Below are 9,427 nucleotides of genomic sequence, written 5' to 3'. Positions count from 1 at the left end.
AGTAACCACTACTCAAAAGAAAATATTTTATTGCATTACTTAAAATGTTTTAATTATGTCTTCCTATTTTGAGAGAATAACTGAGTGCACTAGAATTTTTAATTTGAACGAACTTAAAATATCAATTTGTAGCCGGGACCACACCCTATAGCACTTTGCCAGATTTTCATTGGTCAGTTCCAATGAGCCTAGTCTTGGCTTGTTTTGTGGAAGACCCTGTACAAGTTTGAAAGCCTTTTTCTCATTTTTACACAATAAGATTTGGTGTTTTCTGCATTTTACTTTTTTCCTTGGGCAAATACCTTTTTAGGACATAGTTTTCATTTCTTCTTTTCCTCAGAGAAGAGCTAATTACAGTTACAAATTACAGTTGACTGAGTCAAACAAGATGTCTTTTTTCCCCTCAAGCTCTTTTTCACATTCTTGAAATTGGTGAGTTGTTTTCCATAACTAAGTGACTGAAAAGAAAAATGATTTTATGCTTATCTTATGTTAGAAAATTAATTACAGTGTGTGAATTTTAGAGTCGTTACAAAGTGTAAAGGTGGTTTGTGTTCAACTGTAAACCAAACACAGTTTTCTAACTAGACAAATTAACTTTTATATTCTTAATCTGTGCTGGTCCTAGTGGTTTGGCTGAGGTTAACAGTTTCCTTTACTTCGTTAAATGTTCTGGGCCTCAGAGTTAATATCAGACATTACCAGCCTCACAGATAAAGTTATTGGAAATGCAAATACTGTCCTTTTCTCTGTGTGAAGAGAGCACAAGGATTGAGCCTTGTCCTTGGTAGCATCAGGAACATTAAATATTAATATTAAATTATTTAAACTTTGTACATTATACTGTTTGTGAAAATATATATTGAAATATGACCATAACTTAAGGCAAAAATGTCAGAGACAAATTTCTTAAAACCTGGAGAAATAAATCACAAATTATCTCATGCATGTCACGCTCTTTTAAACATGTTTTTTTTTTCCTCTGAAAATAAAAATAAAGAAATCTTTTCTGCAGAGAAATTGTTTAAAACGAAGAAATCAAGTATTTTTCCAAACATCTGGAGGAACAGGTTTCACAGGAAAATGAGGCAAGGCTCTTATTATTGCCTCAGGGTGTGGTTTAATTTCTGATTGGTTCCTGTGCTGAGAGGTGAAGGTGATAGTGATGAAGATGCAGGTAGAAATACAGCAGCTTTACAGCAGTTTGAACTCACTCTCAGAACTACACTCCACTCACTCAGAGGTGTCACTTCTCCTGAAAGACTCTCCTCAGCACCATGGCGTCTCGCTTCTGTCTCCTGCTCGTTGTTGTCTTGTTCGCGATCGCAGAGTCTGCTCCAACAACTCCACAACTTGGAGGATGGTCAGAGTGGAAGAACGCTGACAACAGCGTGAATGAGATCTGCAGGAAGGTGAATATTGTTCTTCTCTGTAATTTATTCTTCTGTAAGTGCTCCGTCCTGCTCAGGGTCAGAATTAAAACCCACTGCTGTGTTCCAGTGTGTTATTCATTTCACTGACGGAAAACTGTTGTTACCTTGTGTCTAATCTGGGTCTAAACTGATAACACTTCTTCTAAAGCTCATGAGAGTTTATAAACAGCTTACAGCACAATATCTGGTTGTTTATAAACTGTGGTAATTGCATGAAAAACCTTCTTAATGCACAGTTCATAAGCTGGATTAGGTCAAAACAGTTCCACATAGACCCCTCCAGCCCACACTTGGCATTGAGAACAGTGACTTTAAGCTGAAGCTGTATCATCATCATCATTAGTACTATTATTATAGTGAAGGTGGTCTGTTAGTATTATTATTATTAAAAGTGAAGACAGTCTGTGGAGATATTATTCTGATTTACTGTTGTTTGAGCTGTAGTTGTAAAATGTTGTTTTTATTATTTCAGCTACAGCCTGAAGTCCAAAAGCAGCTTGGAGAGGAGTTTTCTGGTTTCGAGGTTCTGATGTACCAAACCCAAGTTGCTGGAGGAGTGAACTACAGAATCAAGGTACATTTAACTTTTTATACGTGATTATGGTTTGTCTGTTGGTAATAAATGTGTAGTCCCCAGAAAAACATGAACAAGCTGAAAGGAGGTTCTAGATAAAGGTTCTAGTTAAGATTGTGCTTTTTGAGTGGGAATAATAAAGTTATTTATAAGAGACACAAACCCAAACTGAACATGAACACAAACGCCCCCTTGTGGAAGCTTTACATTACGCTGTAACCCAGACTGTAGTTACCCCAGCTGCTGCAGTACTCACTTTAGGGTGAATCCCATTCCTCATTCCCCCCTCCCCCTTGTTTCTGAGTGTCCTCTCTCCCCTTGGGGTTGAGTTACAGGGTGCAGTGGTTAAATCTCCCCCTACGACGACCCTTCAAGACCCTGATACATCATCAGAACAGAGCAGCGCTTCATTCCCAGGTGACTAGCGCCGCTCTGTAGCAGCTCTGCACCAGTCTGCAGTGATATCAGAGGAGCTGCTGGACTTTAGTTACATTTAGGGCCTCATTCTCCTTCAGAAGAGTTCCACAATCAGATATTATCACTAAATGTATTGGGTGTCGCCTCTAAACCCAGTCTCTAGCAGGAACAGTGGGCTTTGGAGAACACAGCAATGGCAGCAGTGACCTTAAATGTTTTTAACTCGTTGTGTTTACTCGTTGAGTAAGGTCCATACAGTGGAAAAGTGCCATATGTGGTAGGGGCAAGTGGGGAATACTGCATTCACCCTAATTCTGAACATTATTAACAGTGGTGTTGAGAAACAAAGAGGTCAGAGTTCATTATGTTTAATTAAATAACGTAGTAAATGTTCAGTGTGTGTTTCCTGAGTTGAGTGTCACACCCTCGTCCTGTCTGGTCCGTTTTCTCAGCACATGGCTTTGTTTTGTTATTGTCCATGTCTCCGCCTTTGTCTCTGCCTTCGTCTCCGCCTCTTTTACGTCACCCCCGTTATTTGTCTCAGGTGCGTCTCGTCTGTGTTGTGCATTTAAGCCCTCTCGTCATGTTCAATTGTCGGCTGTGTTTATCAATTGCTTATGTCATGTTCATCAAAATGTGTTCTACTGATTGTCTGTTGAATTGTCTTACCCTCCAATACATTTAGGCTTTAGGTCATTGCCTGGGTCATTACCTGCAAAAGTGCTGAACATGTCATAATCTCTCAGGCATCATTTGTGCATTTCTATGAAACCTTTTTAGTAAGTTTTGGTAATTTTTCCTAAACTGATTAATTTGTTCTCAGGTGAATCTTGGCTTTCAGTGAAGAAGGGGAATTTGTGAGGGTTTAGATCAAACAATGATCAAACAGCTCTCAATAATAGGTCAGAGGTGCATCTCATGAACCTTCAATTGACAAATACATATAGACACCAAACACTGCAGTGTCTCAAAGACTCACAGTGGAAAGACAAGGCCGTGAGCAGGGTGAACAGTGGAAAAGAGGGGTAAGGCTGGGTGGTGGAAGACTGAGGGGACAAGACAGAGGAAGAGGAAGGAGAGTCCATGCCCATAAGTTAGTCCCAGATGAAATAAGGGCAACAATTGTGGACCTGTTTTAAATCACGGTCTTACGATGGCTGAAGCTGGCCGCCGGGGGCAGCCGAATATTGGAAGAACAACTGTGTCTTCAATCGTTCAAATGTTTCGTAGAGAGAACCGGAGTGTAATTCAGAAAAGTGCGCTCTGCTGTAATTCTGCTCATTGACATCAATTCTGAAATGTTATTCAAACTTAATTTTAAAGAGACGTAGCTGTTTTGTTAATCGCTGAACTAACATTTGATTTTTTTACCTTTATTCCTGATAACTGCTTTACGTCTGTTTGGCTGTTGGTAGGCAATTAACATCTGACACCTTCAAACAGATATTCCAGCCCAACCTGATTGGAATACATTACACAGTTCTCCATTCTTCATATCAGAAAAGTAATGGATATTACACTCTCAATCAATGTATCTACTTAAGGTTTCCACAGTACGTACTGAAATAGAAAAACAAGCTTTTGGTTAGGCTGCACCATCAGACTTATATTTGGTAAAGAACGTATTTAAATTACATGACTTAGTGCCACTAATGTTTTAAAAAGCATTCTTCAGACATTGGAATTGAGCAAAATGGTTTGTAAAAGTCTTAAATAGCTTATTAGAGATTTAGTGGTTTGTGGTGTTTGTGGAAACATTGTATGTGCTGCTGCCTGTCTTGGCCAGGACTCTCCTGTAAGAGAGATTCTTAATCTCAGTGAGATTCTTTCCTGGTTAAATGAAGGAAAATGAATTAAATTCTTCAGCACTTTTGATGTCACTCCACAAGAATTGATGTCACTCCACAAGTGATCAATTGTATTTAACGGTCTCAAAGACATCTAAGCTTTAAAACATGTTTATTGAGTTGATTATTGTTTGTGGAGCTTTTTGCTGCGAAACAGAAATGTTTGAGTCTCTCTCGCAGTGTCTGGGTCTGTTAGGCGCTGAAAACATATGCCCTCTGCTGCGTGTTTGTCCCGCCTCCTTGGGTGCACATCACCATAACTCTGCCTCTGATTGGTCTACAGATTTGATTGGCATGTCGTTGGAAAGCTGAGCGCCTAAGCTACGCTGCAGTGACATGGGTCCATGGGGATCATATTTTGATTATTTTTTGATAATGTGTACTCTTTTTTTGAGAATCTTTTTTCGGCCTGTACTCTTGACACAAACATGAGGATTACTCACGAACGGTTTGCTATGTTAACTTTGAGTGTGAGCTGCTTGTGGGCTCTTCAGGCTTCGAGAAGCAGTGGTTTTGTCATCGATGAGGAAGTTTGAAATATCTTATTTCTTTGGCTTTAATTCCTTAGTCCTAAATTTTTGTCTATATCTTCATGATCCTGAGAGTCTGACCTTTCAATTGATGTATGATATGTACACATTACTCAAATATGGCACAGTGAAAAATCTGAAAATCTGTACTTTAACTAATATTTTTTCATATCAATTTCCAGTAACAGCAAAAATACATATTTATTGAGTGAGATTATATATAAAATGATTAAATCAATGAAAATCAGTGACTTTAATCATTGACTGTCGACTTTGGACCTCTAGTACTTACTGACGATTATAACAATAAGTGATTTTTTTTATAGGCACCGCCGACCATTGAGAATAAAAAGAGGCTAAATAACGCTGGGTTTCTAGGTTACAACTATCCACTCAGTCGTTTATGAGAGCAGATTATTGAGTGTATGTTAGAAAGAGCAGCCAGTAACAAATAGTGAGAGCAGAAGAAGAGAAAATATTTCATACCATTTTCTCTGAGACGGCATGCAGCTACATGTTGGAGGCTTGTACTCAATGATGTCTGTCTGTAAGATGGCAAAATGCACGCAAGGGGCGCTCTAACAGCCAGAATGACAGAGCTGCCCACAGCATTACCTGTGTGCATTGTGTAAATATTGGCCTTTTGCGCTAGTATATATATATTTATAAATATATTTATTTAAAAAAATCCCCAAAATTGGCCGATATACCGGTTTATCACTAGTATTAATATTACTAGTACTAACTTGTAAAATGTGGCTATTTGTGTCTGTTATTTTTGCGAAAGATACTGGTTGTTGTTTCTTTCTACAGAACACTGTAAGGGTGGATGGTTGTTGGAGGTTCCAATGTACTACAGGGATCCAAAAATTCAAAAGAAAGCAATAAAACAAAAGGACTTTGAAACAGAACTGTGAAAACTGTGTTCAGCTGCAGCACGCCCACTCTCAGCACACTCACCTCAGACATTGCCTAGCCCATGGCCATGCTGTCCTGCATCAAGTCTGAGCTGGACCTGGATTCAATCCACATGGTGGACCTCTCAGAGATCCAGCTACTGAGCACGGCTGAGCTGGGCTCTGAGCAGATCAAGATGGAGATCAGTGGCCTGGACTACATCAAGTCTGAGCGGCACAGCGACCTGCGCTCCTTCCACGGTGTGAAGCTGGACTCCTTCAAGTCTCATTACGAACCCAGCCTCGTCTTCGACTACATCACCCATGTGCACGACAGCCTGGAGTACATCAAATCACAGCAGCACGCTGACGTTCAGTGTTACTAGACCAGGGAGCTGGTGTCCCTCAAACCAGAGTATGAACCCAACTTCATGTCCAGCCACCTCAAGTCACCTCAAGATGAATGGTCTAGGGTCCATGGACATGGCGGAACTGCGCACCAAGCTCAACAAGCTGCGCCTGGATGAAGGCATGGTCAAGATGGATCCCTAGGTCCAGACGGGACACCTGTACGAGGCAGCTAAGGGCCCCCAGGCCGGCACAAAATCGCACTCTCGCATACCTTGCAATCTCACAGGAGAGAAGCCCCTCTCCTGCACGCAGTGCGGCAAAGATTTCAGCACTTTGGGCAACCTGAAAACTCACCAACGAATCCACACTGGAGAGCCGCAAGAGCTTCAAGAGTGCGGCTAGGCAGGCAACCTGAAGAGGCACCAGCTCGTCCACATTCGGCAGAAGCCCTACACCTTTGCCCACAGCCTCAAAGGCTTCACCAAGGCGCACCACTTCCACTCGCACCAGAGACTCCACACGGGTGACAAGCCCTTCACCTGCACCAAGTGCGGCAAGAGCTTCTGCCAGTCAAAGGAACCGAAAGCCCACCAGCTGAGCCACACCGGGGAGAGGCCCTTCTGCTGCAAGACCTTCGCCAAGGAGATGAGTTTCCGCAACCACCAGCAAGTCCACATGGGTGAGGAGCCCTTCAACTGCTGCCATTGCGGCAAGAGCTTCAGCCAGTCGGGCCACCTTAAAGCACATGAGTAGATCCATAAATGAGAGAAACCCGACCTCAGCAGTGGCAGCAGCTGCAGTAACGACAGTAGCTAAACACCCCTTAACCTCGCAAAGTAATATTCTTTTTTTTCTTTATACAATTCTTGACAGTGAGACCTGGAGGGGCATGATTGGGAGGAACAGCCCCGCTGATCTGAATCCGAGTGGTGTTCAGTTATTGGATCCCCTATGCCCATCACAGTTTTGTGGATCTGGAGAAGCCAGTCGACCGTGTCCCTTGGGATAATCTGTGGGGGGTGCGCTGGGTGTATGGGGTATTGGGCTCTTTGCTATGAGTGCCTGTATAAACAGAGCAGTAGTCTGGTTCGCATGGCTGGCAGTAAGTCCGACTGGTTTCCTATTGGAGTTGGACTCCGTCGGGGGTTCTATGAAAACAGTTTGAGCAACCACTACTCAAAAGAAAATATTTTATTGCATTACTTAAAATGTTTTAATTATGTCTTCCTATTTTGAGAGAATAACTGAGTGCACTAGAATTTTTAATTTGAACGAACTTAAAATATCAATTTGTAGCCGGGACCACACCCTATAGCACTTTGCCAGATTTTCATTGGTCAGTTCCAATAAGCCTAGTTTTGGTTTGTTTTGTGGAAGACCCTGTACAAGTTTAAAACATTTTAAAATAAAACATTTTTAATGCACTTTGAGTTCATCTTTGAAAATGTTATATACAGGTCATTATTTTTAAAAAACTTGTTTAAATAAGTTTAATTACAGAAAACGTAATATGTGTATCTGAATGAACCTGCCAGTTTCGTTGATTATACAGCAGATTTCAGTATAAACTATTCAGATTTTTCTATATTCAACTCAAATATTCACTTCAAATTCATTTGTAATTAAAGTTAATTTTACTCAAATCAATTAATTTTCTCCAGTATTCATTACTTAAATATTTTAAGGCAATCACTTTCAAACTCTTTAAGTACAATCAACTTATCTGGGCTTAGAGTGCAGTCACATCTCTGACCTGTTGACATTTAACCTCATTTATTTTAGCATTACACAGCTTTACCAGTGTTTTGTTTCCCATCACAACCTTTTCGGACCGTGTTGCTGGTAACAAATTAAAAATGGGCAAATGTTTAAAAAAGTAAAACAATGAAACTTCTCAATGTGTGAAATATTGTTTTTATTTTATTTTCTATTAAATATAGGGTTTAAATGATTTTCTCATCATTGTGTTCTGTTTTTCTTTACATTTAGCACAGAACTGACTACAGAGTGTTATCACTGGTCTCAATATCAGTGAAAGGTTTCAGATCGTCCCTCCCTCTGGGCTCTGACCTTCTTTAAATCTTAGACCTGTACTGTACCTTTAATTCAGAGAGTGTACTGTAATAAACACTGTTACTGCACCAATGCATGGTGAATTAACAAAAAATGGCAGACTCAAAAGTTTAGCCACCATCATCGAGAAACATAGTTGGATCTCTGAAGCCAAGAACACCCTGAGCGAGCCGGGCTCAGGCGGGCTTGGAGCGGGGCTCTAGGGCCCCCTGACCCTGTGAAATATAATATAAATCAATTTTAAAAAAAAAGAAGCTCTCAGCAGTATCACATGACTTCTGTGGATACACCCACAATTTGTCTAGGCACACCAGGCCAGAGAATGACCTCTTTTGGCAAGTTGAATTCAGTGTTTTAAATAGGCCCTCAGATGTCTATTCTTTTAATTCATGGTGAATTAACAAGAAGTGGCAGGAATTAGAGCTTTCTTCACCATCCTTGAGAACTTTAGTCATTTCATAGGATATGTTATCATATTAAACCTGGCCGAAAAACAATCTGTCTCTTTCTCTGAGTGACTCTTTCTGACTTGCTTGATCTAAGCTCTGCCCAGTGTGCCAAAAAAAAACAAACCTCTCAGCTGTATCACATGACTTCTATAGACACACCCACATTTGGAATAGGCAGTCTAGGCCATAGAGCGACCTCTGTTGGCCATTTGAATTCAGTGGTTTAAATAGGCCCTCAAATGTCTATTTTTTCAATTCATGGTGAATTAACAAAAAATGGCAGACTCAAAATTTTAGCCACCATCTTTGAGAAACATAGTTGGATCTCTGAAGCCAAGAACACCCTGATCAAGCCGAAGGCGAGCGGAGTGAAGCCGGGCTTGGAGTGGGGGCCCTAGGGCTCCCTTAGGCGACCACCCCCCTTAGAATACCCCGAGGGACACGGTTGAATGCCTTCTCCAGATCCACAAAACACATGTAGACTGGTTGAGCAAACTCCCACGCACCCTCTACGATCCTAGTGAGGGTAAATAGCTGGTCCTGTGTTCCATGACTGGGGTGAAATCCGCATTGTTCCTCCTGGATCCGAGGTTCAACTATCAGTCGGACTCTCTTCCCAAGTACCCCTTAAATAAACCACCCCAGTCTGCCAATCCAGAGGCACTGCCCCCGATGTTGCAAAGACGTGTCAGTCAGGACAGCCCCACAACATCCAGAGCCTTGAGGAACCCTGGGTGAACTTCATCCGCCCCTGGGGCCCTCTCCGTTAGAGACAGGGTTAGGAGCTTGGACATCCAGGAGAGACTCTGAGTGGAGCCGCTGCTCCTCCATATCAAAAGGAACCAGCTGATGTGGTT

At 41.4% G+C, this 9,427-nt stretch overlaps 1 pseudogene; it reads left to right on the top strand.

The window, feature by feature from the left end:
• The first annotated feature begins 1,277 nt into the window (after window positions 1-1,277).
• Window positions 1,278-6,864, top strand: LOC136675497 (uncharacterized; annotated as a pseudogene).
• The last annotated feature ends 2,563 nt before the right edge of the window (window positions 6,865-9,427 follow it).

This window comes from Hoplias malabaricus, chromosome X1 (genome assembly GCF_029633855.1).
Source record: "Hoplias malabaricus isolate fHopMal1 chromosome X1, fHopMal1.hap1, whole genome shotgun sequence".
In the NCBI taxonomy this organism is placed as follows: domain Eukaryota; kingdom Metazoa; phylum Chordata; class Actinopteri; order Characiformes; family Erythrinidae; genus Hoplias; species Hoplias malabaricus.
The sequence above is the reverse complement of the archived record's forward strand: the minus strand, read 5'-3'. Positions and strand labels throughout refer to the sequence as shown.